The sequence below is a fragment of the Salmo salar genome, chromosome ssa24, assembly GCF_905237065.1.
Source record: "Salmo salar chromosome ssa24, Ssal_v3.1, whole genome shotgun sequence".
Classification (NCBI taxonomy): Eukaryota; Metazoa; Chordata; class Actinopteri; order Salmoniformes; family Salmonidae; genus Salmo; species Salmo salar.
In genome coordinates, this window is record NC_059465.1 from 39127092 (window position 1) to 39140644 (window position 13553).

The 13553-nt window shown below is 44.8% G+C and overlaps 1 protein-coding gene across 6 annotated transcripts in view; it reads right to left on the minus strand.

Moving 5' to 3' along the window:
• The window catches only part of pdlim5a (PDZ and LIM domain 5a), a 144996-nt gene that overhangs the window by 124561 nt on the left and 6882 nt on the right, over positions 1-13553 (minus strand). The gene's annotated exons all lie outside the window — the stretch shown is intronic.

The following is a 13553-nucleotide window of genomic DNA, read 5'->3' on the forward strand; positions in this document are numbered from 1 at the left end:
GGGGGTAAAGGAGAGGGGGTAAAGGGGAAGGGAGGGGGTAAAGGAGAGGGGGTAAAGGGGAGGGGAAAAGCCCTCTCCTCTCCATTCAGTTCTATTCCAGGCCAATATTGACTTGTTTTTTAGCAGGAGACTGATATAGTTGCACTCAGTCGGTGTTCCACAGCCAGCTCATAGCTCTCAGTGTGTTCACCCAGCCACTAATAGCTGTCTTTAATGGGCCTTCATTCAAAAGTAGGGCTGTGACGTTTATTGAATTTTAGATGACGGTAATTGGCCGGCCAAATGACCTCGGTCTCCGTAATAACCGTTCGAATAGCAAACAAAATATATACAGTACCAGTCAAAGGTTTGGAGACACCTACTCATTCAAGGGTTTTTCTTTATTTTTACTATTTTCTACATCGTAGAATAATAGTGAAGACTTCAAAACTATGAAATAACACATATGGAATCATGTAGTAACCAGAAAAGTGTTAAAGAAATGAAAATATTTGTTATATTTTAGATTCTTCAAAGTAGCCACCTTTTGCCTTGATGACAGCTTTGCACACAGAGTCCATGTTATCTCAGAAAAGGACTTGTGTGGACTACCACTTCTCAGCTGAGCCGTGGTTGCACCTAGACGTTCCCACTTCACAATAACAGCACTTACAGTTGACCGGGGCAGCCCTAGCAGGGCAGAAATTTGACAAACTGACTTGTTGGAAAGGTGGCATACTACGACGGTGCCACGTTGAAAGTCACTGAGCTCTTCAGTAAGGCCATTCTACTGCCAATGTTAATCTAAGGAGATTGCATGGCTGTATGCTCGATTTTATACACCTGTCAGCAAAGGGTGTGGCTGAATTAGCCGAATCCACTCATTCATTCATTTGAATGTGTGTCCACATACTATTGGACATGTAGTGTACATACAGTAAATATATCATTTAAACAGTTATGATGGTTATTGTTATTTTTCATGATGGTGTTTACAGTTATACTGTAATTCTGCCCTTCATTTTAAAGTAGAGAGAGAAATAATGCATGACCTTACGTGACCTTACATGACCTGTCTTTCTAAAATGATCTGCCGAAATTGTTGCAACCCCTATTACTAGCCTGTTCAACCTCTCTTTCGTATCGTCTGAGATTCCCATAGATTGGAAAGCTGCCGTGGTCATCCCCCTATTCAAAGGGGGAGACACTCTAGACCCAAACTGCTACAGACCTATATCTATCCTACCCTGCCTTTCTAAGGTCTTTGAAAGTCAAGTTAACAAACAGATTACCGACCATTTCGAATCCCACCGTACCTTCTCCGCTATGCAATCTGGTTTCAGAGCTGGTCATGGGTGCACCTCAGCCATGCTCAAGGTCCTAAACGACATCATAACCGCCATCGATAAGAGACATTACTGTGCAGCCGTATTCATCGACCTGGCTAAGGCTTTCGAGTCTGTCAATCACAACATTCTTATTGGCAGACTCAACAGCCTTAGTTTCTCAAATGATTGCCTCGCTTGGTTCACCAACTACTTCTCCGATAGAGTTCAGTATATATACACAATCTTTTTTTTCTCACAGATTTGCTGAGGGAGATGAGGGTGGCTATGATCCTGTGCTTTAGCAGACACCTCCAGCAGTGTGTGTGCATTTACTCAATGTGTTATTATAGTATGTGTTGGTCTTATGTGTTTGGTGTGTCTAGTAAGCACGTATGGTGTATGTATGAGTTAGTATGTCAAATCAGAGGGCCTGTTGTCCGGACCTCTGGCAGTCTCCACAGGGTTAAATTCTCGGGCCGACTCTCTTTGTCACAACGTCTACAGAAGGTGGAGCCTCTCCCAGTTCGGGCGGCGCTCGGCGGTCGTCGTCGCCGGCCTACTAGCTGCCACCGATCTCCTTTTCATTTTCATTTGGTGATGTCTGTTTTATGTTAGCACCTGTTTTGAGTTAGTTCGTTAGTGGGGGTATTTAGTCTGTCTGTTTAGGTTTGGTATTGTGCGGGATTATTTGTGTCTACGATTATAAGGTTGGGGTTTTTTCTCTGCCGTTCATCTATTTTTGGCATACGGGTTTCCTGGGCTGTGTCTCGACTTGGTTTGAGGGTTCTTGCCTATTGCTGGATTTATTGTACCCTGCCTTGTATTTCGGCATTTTGGACTGTTGTCTATTAAACGTGTTTTCACGTACCTTGGTCTCCTGCGCCTGACTTCACCCCTCCTGCATGTTAGAGTTCCGTGACACACTTCTCTGTATACATCAATGATGTCGCTCTCGCTGCTGGTGATTCTTTGATCCACCTCTACGCAGACGACACCATTCTGTATACCTCTGGCCCTTCTTTGGACACTGTGTTAACTAACCTCCAGATGAGCTTCAATGCCATACAACTCTCCTTCCGTGGCCTACAACTGCTCTTAAATGCAAGTAAAACTAAATGCATGCTCTTCAACCGATCGCTGCCTGCACCTGCCCGCCCGTCCAGCATCACTACTCTGGACGGTTCTGACTTAGAATATGTGGACAACTACAAATACCTAGGTGTCTGGTTAGACTGTAAACTCTCCTTCCAGACTCACATTAAACATCTCCAATCCAAAATTAAATCTAGAGTCGGCTTCCTATTTCGCAACAAAGCATCCTTCACTCATGCTGCCAGACATACCCTCGTAAAACTGATTATCCTACCGATCCTTGACTTCGGCGATGTCATTTACAAAATAGCCTCCAATACCCTACTCAACAAATTGGATGCAGTCGATCACAGTGCCATCCGTTTTGTCACCAAAACCCCATATACTACCCACCACTGCGACCTGTATGCTCTCGTTGGCTGGCCCTCGCTTCATACTCATCGCCAAACCCACTGGCTCCAGGTCATCTATAAGTCTCTGCTAGGTAAAGCTCCGCCTTATCTCAGCTCACTGGTCACCATAGCAGCACCCACCCGTAGCACGCGCTCCAGCAGGTATATCTCACTGGTCACCCCCAAAGCCAATTCCTCCTTCCAGTTCTCTGCTGCCAATGACTGGAACGAACTGCAAAAATCTCTGAAGCTGGAGACTTTTACGTCCCTCACTAGCTTTAAGGACCAGCTGTCAGAGCAGCTCACAGATCACTGCACCTGTACATAGCTCATCTGTAAATATCCCATCCAATCTACCTCATCCCCATACTGTATTTATTTATCTTGCTCCTTTGCACCCCAGTATCTCTACTTGCACATTCATCTTCTCCACATCCTACCATTCCAGTGTTTAATTGCTATATTGTAATTACTTCGCCACCATGGCCTATTTATTGCCTTACCTCTCTTATCCTCCCTCATTTTCACATGCTGTATATAGATTTTTCTACTGTATTATTGATTGTATGTTTGTTTATTCCATGTGTAACTCTGTGTTGTTGTATGTGTCGAACTGCTTTGCTTTATCTTGGCGAGGTCGCCGTTGCAAATGAGAACTTGTTCTCAACTAGCTTACCTGGTTAAATAAAGGTGAAATAAAATAGAAAATAAACCTGACCTTATGTGACAGGCTGAGGCATGAATGCATGACCTTACGTGACTTTACATGACCTTATATGACCTTACATGACCTTATGTGACAAGTTGAGGCATGAATGCATGACCTTACGTGACCTTACATGACCTTACATGACCTTATGTGACAAGTTGAGGCATTAATGCATGACCTTACGTGACCTTACATGACCTTACATGACCTTACATGACCGTATGTGACAGGCTCCGTCATTAATGCATGACCTTACGTGAAAAGCTGAGGCATTATTGCTCTGTTATGACAACTTCCACCGAATAAAGCTTTTGACTGATGCAAAGAGAGTGAGGCGAAACACACAGAGGGGACGGTCTCGGTTAGTCTCTCAGAAGGACGGACAAATAGACGGACAGACAGAGAGACAGACGGACAGGCAGACAGACAGACAGGTGTGTTTGTCCGGAGGCCTGCCAGGTGTAACAGGAGCAGCCCCGGGGAGGGAAGCCAGCCCACTGACCAGCTGCAGCCCTGTGCTGTGAGGTCACAGGTCACCAACGGTCCCCAGAGGTCACAGGGAAGCCTGCGTGCAGAGGAAGAGGAAGTACCAAAGAATAGAGGTGGATCAAAGGGACCCTGATTACTACTACAGCTAATCGCTTATAAAGAGCCATGTGGAAGGGCCATGAGAAACACCGCTGCATTATGAGAACCATGGAAATGGTAACAAACAATTGTGTAACATGGAAGTTGCTGCGATACCACTCAAGGCAGGGTTGCATTTCAGTTCAGTCCCAGTGCTGCTTTCTGAAAATATAACATGGAGGTCGACTACACTGATTTGAACAAAAATGTGCTATGTTGTATATACATGCAGTATAAATGACTTACAAACACAGTGTCCATGTTACAAACACAATGTCCATGTTACAAACACAGTGTCCATGTTACAGAGTGTCCATGTTACAAACACAGTGTACATGTTAGGACAGCCTCAGTCTCAGCAGGACTTGTGTCAATATAATACGTAGTCTACAATAGAGAGAGGAAAAAAACTGAAACAAGGACTACAATAGAGAGAGGATAGAACTTCAAACAGGGACTACAATAGAGAGAGGATAGAACCTGAAACAGGGACTACAATAGAGACAGGATATAACTTCAAACAGGAACTACAATAGAGATAGGATAGAACCTGAAACAGGGACTACAAAAGAGACAGGATAGAACCTGAAACAGGGACTACAATAGAGAGAGGATAGAACCTGAAACAGGGACTACAATAGAGATAGGATAGAACCTGAAACAGAGACTACAATAGAGACAGGATAGAACCTGAAACAGGGACTACAATAGAGACAGGATAGAACCTGAAACAGGGACTACAATAGAGACAGGATAGAACCTGAAACAGGGACTACAATAGAGACAGGATAGAACCTGAAACAGGGTCTACAATAGAGACAGGATATAACTTCAAACAGGGACTACAATAGAGATAGGATAGAACCTGAAACAGAGACTACAATAGAGACAGGATAGAACCTGAAACAGGGACTACAATAGAGATAGGATAGAACCTGAAACAGGGACTACAATAGAGACAGGATATAACTTCAAACAGGGACTACAATAGAGATAGGATAGAACCTGAAACAGAGACTACAATAGAGACAGGATAGAACCTGAAACAGGGACTACAATAGAGACAGGATAGAACCTGAAACAGGGATTACAATAGAGACAGGATATAACTTCAAACAGGGACTACAATAGAGATAGGATAGAACCTGAAACAGGGACTACAATAGAGATAGGATAGAACCTGAAACAGAGACTACAATAGAGAGAGGATAGAACCTGAAACAGGGATTACAATAGAGACAGGATATAACTTCAAACAGGGACTACAATAGAGATAGGATAGAACCTGAAACAGGGACTACAATAGAGATAGGATAGAACCTGAAACAGAGACTACAATAGAGACAGGATAGAACCTGAAACAGAGACTACAATAGAGACAGGATAGAACCTGAAACAGGGACTACAATAGAGACAGGATAGATCCTGAAACAGGGTCTACAATAGAGACAGGATAGATCCTGAAACAGGGTCTACAATAGAGACAGGATAGAACCTGAAACAGGGACTACAATAGAGACAGGATAGAACCTGAAACAGGGACTACAATAGAGATAGGATAGAACCTGAAACAGGGACTACAATAGAGACAGGATAGAACCTGAAACAGGGACTACAATAGAGACAGGATAGAACCTGAAACAGAGACTACAATAGAGACAGGATAGAACCTGAAACAGGGACTACAATAGAGACAGGATAGAACCTGAAACAGGGACTACAATAGAGACAGGATAGAACCTGAAACAGGGACTACAATAGAGACAGGATAGAACCTGAAACAGGGACTACAATAGAGACAGGATAGAACCTGAAACAGGGACTACAATAGAGACAGGATAGAACCTGAAACAGAGACTACAATAGAGACAGGATAGAACCTGAAACAGGGACTACAATAGAGACAGGATAGAACCTGAAACAGGGACTACAATAGAGACAGGATAGAACCTGAAACAGGGACTACAATAGAGACAGGATAGAACCTGAAACAGGGACTACAATAGAGACAGGATAGAACCTGAAACAGAGACTACAATAGAGAGAGGATAGAACCTGAAACAGAGACTACAATAGAGATAGGATAGAACCTGAAACAGGGACTACAATAGAGACAGGATAGAACCTGAAACAGGGACTACAATAGAGATAGGATAGAACCTGAAACAGGGACTACAATAGAGACAGGATAGAACCTGAAACAGGGACTACAATAGAGACAGGATAGAACCTGAAACAGGGACTACAATAGAGACAGGATATAACTTCAAACAGGAACTACAATAGAGATAGGATAGAACCTGAAACAGGGACTACAATAGAGACAGGATAGAACCTGAAACAGGGACTACAATAGAGACAGGATAGAACCTGAAACAGGGACTACAATAGAGACAGGATAGACCCTGAACCAGAGGGGCCAAGGGGATCTGAGGCCCAGGTGGGGATAGTCAGTCATAATAACTCCAGAAACAATGAGAGTGTACGTACTGCAGTCACAACCCTCAGACTTGGTGCCATTCAAATTTCCTTTGTTCAGGCTCAGTGTCTATTTCAGGCCCCATATGCTCACCTCTCTACCCCCTAGTGATCTTAGCTTTGTCCCTGCCTCCCCCCAACACTCACACAAACACACACACACACCGCACACATGCACACACACACACACACACACACAAACACACACACACACACACACACACACACACACACACACACACACACACACACACACACACACACACACACACACACACACTGAAACACACACACACACACACACACTGAAACACACAAACACACGCCACCCCACCCAGTTTAAATTGCATGATAATCTGCCCCACATAAATTTCATTTAACGCATCATCCACATGAACAAAATAATCCCCCAGGCACAGATGCTGGTTGGGTGCAATGTATGTTATATCCAGCCCTTCTCCTAGGTTGAGGGGAACATCTGAGCTTCAACAGAGTGATCCATGGCCTTTACAGCATGTTCACATATACACATTTTAACAGCAGGATCATATGTAGGTGATTCTTGCAACCCCCACTGGCATCTTTTGCTAAACAAAACGGCATATTCACTTTTGTTTAGCGAAGGATGCCAGAGGAGGTTGCAAGAATCACCTACATATGATCCTGCTGTTAAAATGTGTATATGTGAACATGCTGTAAAAAAGAAAAGTCAATTTTTTTGTTTATTTGGGAAATACAAGAGACGTAAATTATCCAACGATGGCTATTGTGTGATCCGTTATTACTTCAGATTTGAAAAGGAACGGTGTGCCAGCATCAACACCGTCAGGGCTCAGATGACCAGAGAGCAACACAGCACAAACAGCACAGAGCAGCCAGCTAGGCGGTGGGGGACTTACTCTTAATGATGTCAGTCTCGCCATCTGATCTCTCTGTTCCCCAGACCTGAGCCTAGAAAAGACCTATTTTATCCTGCCTCCACTGTGGTAGTATGTATAGTTCTCATGCACTGGTGGAGACCCTGCTGCGGCCCAAACGGAAACTCATTTCCTATACAGTGCACTACTTTTGACCAAAGCCCTATGGGACCTACACTATGTGGGCATAAAGGATGTCATTTGGGACAAATTCTATTTCCAACCCTGAACCCTTACCCTCTGATAGCTAACCACCAATGGCTGGGCTAACAGGGATACAGTAATTTAATTTAGGCAATTTAGACGCAAAATAATAATGCTTAATTGTAGCCGTGCGGCTCCCAAAACTCCACGGCATTGGAATAATATGAAAATATCAAGTCGTTTCCAATGGACAACGTTTTTACTATCCACTCGTTCACTGTTCCTGGAGCTGCCTGGTGTCATTTCACTGTTCCTGGAGCAGCCTAGTGTCCTTTCACTGTTCCCAGAGTAGCCGTGTCCTATCAATGTTCCCAGAGCAGCCGAGTGTCCTTTCACTGTTCCCAGAGCAGCCGAGTGTCCTTTCACTGTTCCTGGAGCTGCCTAGTGTATTTTCACTGTTCCTGGAGCTGCCTAGTGTCCTTTCACTGTTCCTGGAGCTGCCTAGTGTCCTTTCACTGTTCCTGGAGAAGTCTATTGTCTATTCACTGTTCCTGGAGCAGCCTAGTGTCCTTTCACTGTTCCTGGAGCAGCCTAGTGTCCTTTCACTGTTCCCAGAGTAGCCGTGTCCTATCAATGTTCCCAGAGCAGCCGAGTGTCCTTTCACTGTTCCCAGAGCAGCCGAGTGTCCTTTCACTGTTCCTGGAGCTGCCTAGTGTATTTTCACTGTTCCTGGAGCTGCCTAGTGTCCTTTCACTGTTCCTGGAGCTGCCTAGTGTCCTTTCACTGTTCCTGGAGAAGTCTATTGTCTATTCACTGTTCCTGGAGCAGCCTAGTGTCCTTTCACTGTTCCTGGAGCAGCCTAGTGTCCTTTCACTGTTCCTGGAGCTGCCTAGTGTCCTTTCACTGTTCCCAGAGCAGCCTAGTGTCCTTTCACTGTTCCTGGAGCAGCCTAGTGTCCTTTCACTGTTCCTGGAGCTGCCTAGTGTACTTTCACTGTTCCCAGAGCAGCCTAGTGTCCTTTCACTGTTCCTGGAGCAGCCTAGTGTCCTTTCACTGTTCCCAGAGCAGCCTAGTGTCCTTTCACTGTTCCTGGAGCTGCCTAGTGTCCTTTCACTGTTCCTGGAGCTGCCTAGTGTCCTTTCACTGTTCCTGGAGCTGCCTAGTGTCCTTTCACTGTTCCCAGAGCAGCCGAGTGTCCTTTCACTGTTCCTGGAGCTGCCTAGTGTTCTTTCACTGTTCCCAGAGTAGCCGAGTGTCCTTTCACTGTTCCTGGAGCAGCCTAGTGTCCTTTCACTGTTCCTGGAGCAGCCTAGTGTCCTTTCACTGTTCCCAGAGCAGCCTAGTGTCCTTTCACTGTTCCTGAATAGGATCTCTGTGTTCAGACAGTGCACATTTGATTAGGTACTCCCTTTCCCCTTCCCATTCATTTATAGGTCAGCTAATGCTGAACCTTTTCGGCATTGAAATCAAATGCTAAAGAGCCAATTGCCATTGACAGTCTACGATTATTCCCGTTTGGAGCCTCATAACATACTTTATTTTCAACTCCGTTACCTTTGCTGACTCTGGACCACGCTTGTAGGGTGAAACTGCCCCTAGGCCCTGATCTTTTTCCCCACTAATGGTTAAGGTTAAAATTAGAGGAATGGAAGCTGATCCTAGATCTGTACCTAGGGGAAACTTCACCCCGGAGACCTAAACTCTGTGAATCTGATTCTGATCTCATCATGTTTTTTATTGGCAGGTGATAATCAACAGAGAATACAACATACAATAACAGGCAACATGTGTAGATGCAGTCTAGGTACTACAATATCCTGAAATGCTTGTGTTCATCCAGTCATTTGATCTGCTCAACTCTACCAGCCTTTTAATTCAAGCCCTCTTATCTGTGCCCACGGCTCATCTATTAAAGTCTCCTTACTAACAGTAGGTTTAAGTCTCAAATGGCACCCTATTCCCTATTTAGTGCACAATGTTTTATCAGAGCCCTATGGGAGACCTGTCAAAAGTAGTGCACTACATAGGGAATAGGGTACAATTTGGGATAAACTCTTACTCACTGTGGAAAATATTCAGAAGGGTGATCCCCTATAAAGGGGATTTGCAGTTCCAAGCAAGACACTGAGTGAAATGTGGGGATTTGCAGCTGTTCAGGGGCCCAGATGGGAGGGGCCAAGCGCCCAAGCCAATATCATTAGAAGAGATATGCCCAAATCGAACCTACAGTATAGTCTCCTATAATAGATCCTACAGTATAGTCTCGTATAACAGATCCTACAGTATAGTCTCCTATAATAGATCCTACAGTATAGTCTCGTATAACAGATCCTACAGTATAGTCTCTTATAATAGATCCTACAGTATAGTCTCCTGTAATAGATCCTACAGTATAGTCTCCTATAATAGATCCTACAGTATAGTCTCCTATAATAGATCCTACAGTATAGTCTCCTATAATAGATCCTACAGTATAGTCTCCTATAATAGATCCTATAGTATAGTCTCCTATAATAGATCCTACAGTATAGTCTCCTATAATAGATCCTACAGTATAGTCTCCTATAATAGATCCTACAGTATAGTCTCCTATAATAGATTCTACAGTATAGTCTCCTATAATAGATCCTACAGTATAGTCTCCTTTAATAGATCCTACAGTATAGTCTCCTATAATAGATCCTACAGTATAGTCTCCTATAATAGATCCTACAATATAGTATCCTATAATAGATCCTACAGTATAATCTCCTATAATAGATCCTACAGTCTCCTATAATAGATCCTACAGTATAGTCTCCCATAATAGATCCTACAGTATAGTCTCCTATAATAGATCCTACAGTATAGTCTCCTATAATAGATCCTACAGTATAGTCTCCTGTAATAGATCCTACAGTATAGTCTCCTATAATAGATCCTACAGTATCGTCTCCTATAATAGATCCTACAGTATAGTCTCCTATAATAGATCCTACAGTATAGTCTCCTATAATAGATCCTACAGTATAGTCTCCTATAATAGATCCTACAGTCTCCTTTAATAGATCCTACAGTATAGACTCATATAATAGATCCTACAGTATAGTCTCCTATAATAGATTCTACAGTATAGTCTCCTATAATAGATCCTACAGTATAATCTCCTATAATAGATCCTACAGTATAGTCTCCTATAACAGATCCTACAGTATAGTCTCCTATAATAGATCCTACAGTCTCCTTTAATAGATCCTACAGTATAGCCTACTACAATAGATCCTACTGTATAGTCTCCTATAATAGATCCTACAGTATAGTCTCCTATAATAGATCCTACAGTATATATAGTCTCCTATAATAGATCCTACAGTATAATCTCCTATAATAGATCCTACAGTATAGTCTCCTGTAATAGATCCTACAGTATAGTCTCCTATAATAGATCCTACAGTATATATAGTCTCCTATAATAGATCCTACAGTATAGTCTCCTATAATAGATCCTACAGTAGTTTCCTATAATAGATCCTACAGTATAGTCTCCTATAATAGATCCTACAGTATAGCCTACTATAATAGATCCTACTGTATAGTCTCCTATAATAGATCCTACAGTATAGTCTCCTATAATAGATCCTACAGTATATATAGTCTCCTATAATAGATCCTACAGTAAAGTATCCTATAATAGATTCTACTGTCACGACTTCGATGCCCCTCCTTGTTCGGGTTGGTGCTCGGCGGTCGACGTCACCGGTCTTCTAGCCATCATTGATCCATTTTTCATTTTCCATTGGTTTTGTCTTGTCTTCCTACACACCTGGTTCCAATCCCATTAATTACATGCTGTGTATTTAACCCTCTGTTTCCCCTCATGTCTTTGTCGGAGATTGTTTGTGGTTATGTGTTCGTACATTTTGTATAGGTGTGCGACGGGTATGTTCACCCATGTTTATTTTATGTACGTTGGTTTTGGAGTTTGTTTTAATATATTAAACTACTCCAGTTACACAAAGTTGGTTTCTCCTGCGCCTGACTTCCCAGCCACCTACACACACAACAATGACAGAATCTCCGACCAAAATTATGAAGTCAGCAGGAGAGGATACCCCGGACATGGAGGTGGAGGAGCACGTCCAGGAGCAAGCGAAGAAGCTTCACCATCTGTGCGCCGCCATGGATCACGTTGTCCAGAATATGGACCGCTGGGAGAGACAGGGAGTTCTTCCAGCGCCTCCACCAGACCAACTGGGGTCTATACTGCGCGCCCCTTCTCAACCTGAACCCGGTGGAATCCGTATATCCATGCCTCAGGGGTACGACGGAAATACTGCCGGCTGCCAGAGTTTCCTCCAATTAGACCTTTATCTGGCCACGGTCCACCCAGTTCCATCAGACTGTGAGAAGAGTTTCGCCCTCGTCTCGTGCCTCACCGGGAGAGCCCTGGAATGGGCCAGCGCTGTGTGTGGAGGAGGAGATGTGGCGTTGGACCGTTATGAGGAGTTCACCCGCCGTTTTCGGCAGTCTTTGACCACCCACCCGAGGGCAGAGCGGCGGGTGAGCACCTCTACCATCTGAGGCAGGAGACGAGGAGCGTCCAGGATTTTGCCCTGGAGTTCAGGACCCTGGCAGCCGGTGCAGGATGGAATCACGGGGCCCTGATCGACCATTACCGCTGCAGTCTGCGTGAGGACGTCCGTCGGGAGCTGGCCTGCAGAGACACCACCCTCACCTTCGACCAGCTGGTGGATCTGTCCATCCGGCTGGACAACTTGCTGGCTGCTCGCGGACGTCCAGATCGGGGTCTAGTGGTTCCATCCTCCCGCACCCCCTCTCCTATACCCAGGGAACTGGGAGGGAGGGTGCACAGGGAGACCGGAGGGGGTTCCCGCTCGTGCACCATCTGTGACCGCAGAGGTCACACTGCTGGTCGGTGCCGGGTAAGTTCTTCTGGGAATCGAGGTAGCAGGCAGGGCGCTCTGGCGCCACCCCAGGTGAGTAGGCACCGTTCTCATCCAGAGCCCTCTGTTGCCCATATATTTGTATCTGTCACTTTTCCTGATTTTTTTGCCCTCGTTCCCAGCATAAGGCGCTAGTAGATTCAGGCGTGACTGGGAATTTTATTGATCAAGCGTTTGCTCATAGTTTAGGGATCCCTATTGTACCCGTGGATGTGCCTTTCCCCATTCACACATTAGATAGTCGACCATTAGGATCAGGGTTTATCAGGGAGGCCACAGCTCCTTTGAGTATGGTGACGCAGGGGGGTCACAAGGAAATAATTAGTATTTTCCTTATTGACACTCTTGCGTATCCCGTGGTGCTGGGTCTACCTTGGTTAACGTGTCATAACCCCATAACCTCATAACCACACAGAGGGCTCTCACGGGGTGGTCGCGAGAGTGCTCAGGTAGGTGTGTAGGGGTTTCTGTTGGTGCTACTACGGTGGAAAGTCCAGACCAGGTCTCCACCGTGCACATTCCCCCGAATATGCCGATTTGGCTCTCGCCTTCTGTAAAAAGAAGGCGACTCAATTACCACCCCATCGACAGGGGGATTGTGTGATAAATCTCATGGTAGACGCTGCACTTCCCAGGCGTTACGTGTATCCCCTGTCGCAAGCGGAGACGTTGGCTATGGAGACATATGTCTCCGAATCCCTGCGTCAGGGGTACATTTGGTCCTCCACTTCACCCGTCTCCTCTAGTTTCTTTTTTGTGAAGAAGAAGGATGGAGGTCTGCGCCCGTGCATTGATTATCGAGGTCCCAATAAAAGCACGGTGGGGTACAGTTACCCACTACCTCTGATCGCCACGGTGATTGAGTTAATGCACGGGGCGTGCTTTTTCTCAAAACTGGATCTCAGGAGTGCGTACAACCTGGTGCGTATCCAAGAGGGAGACGA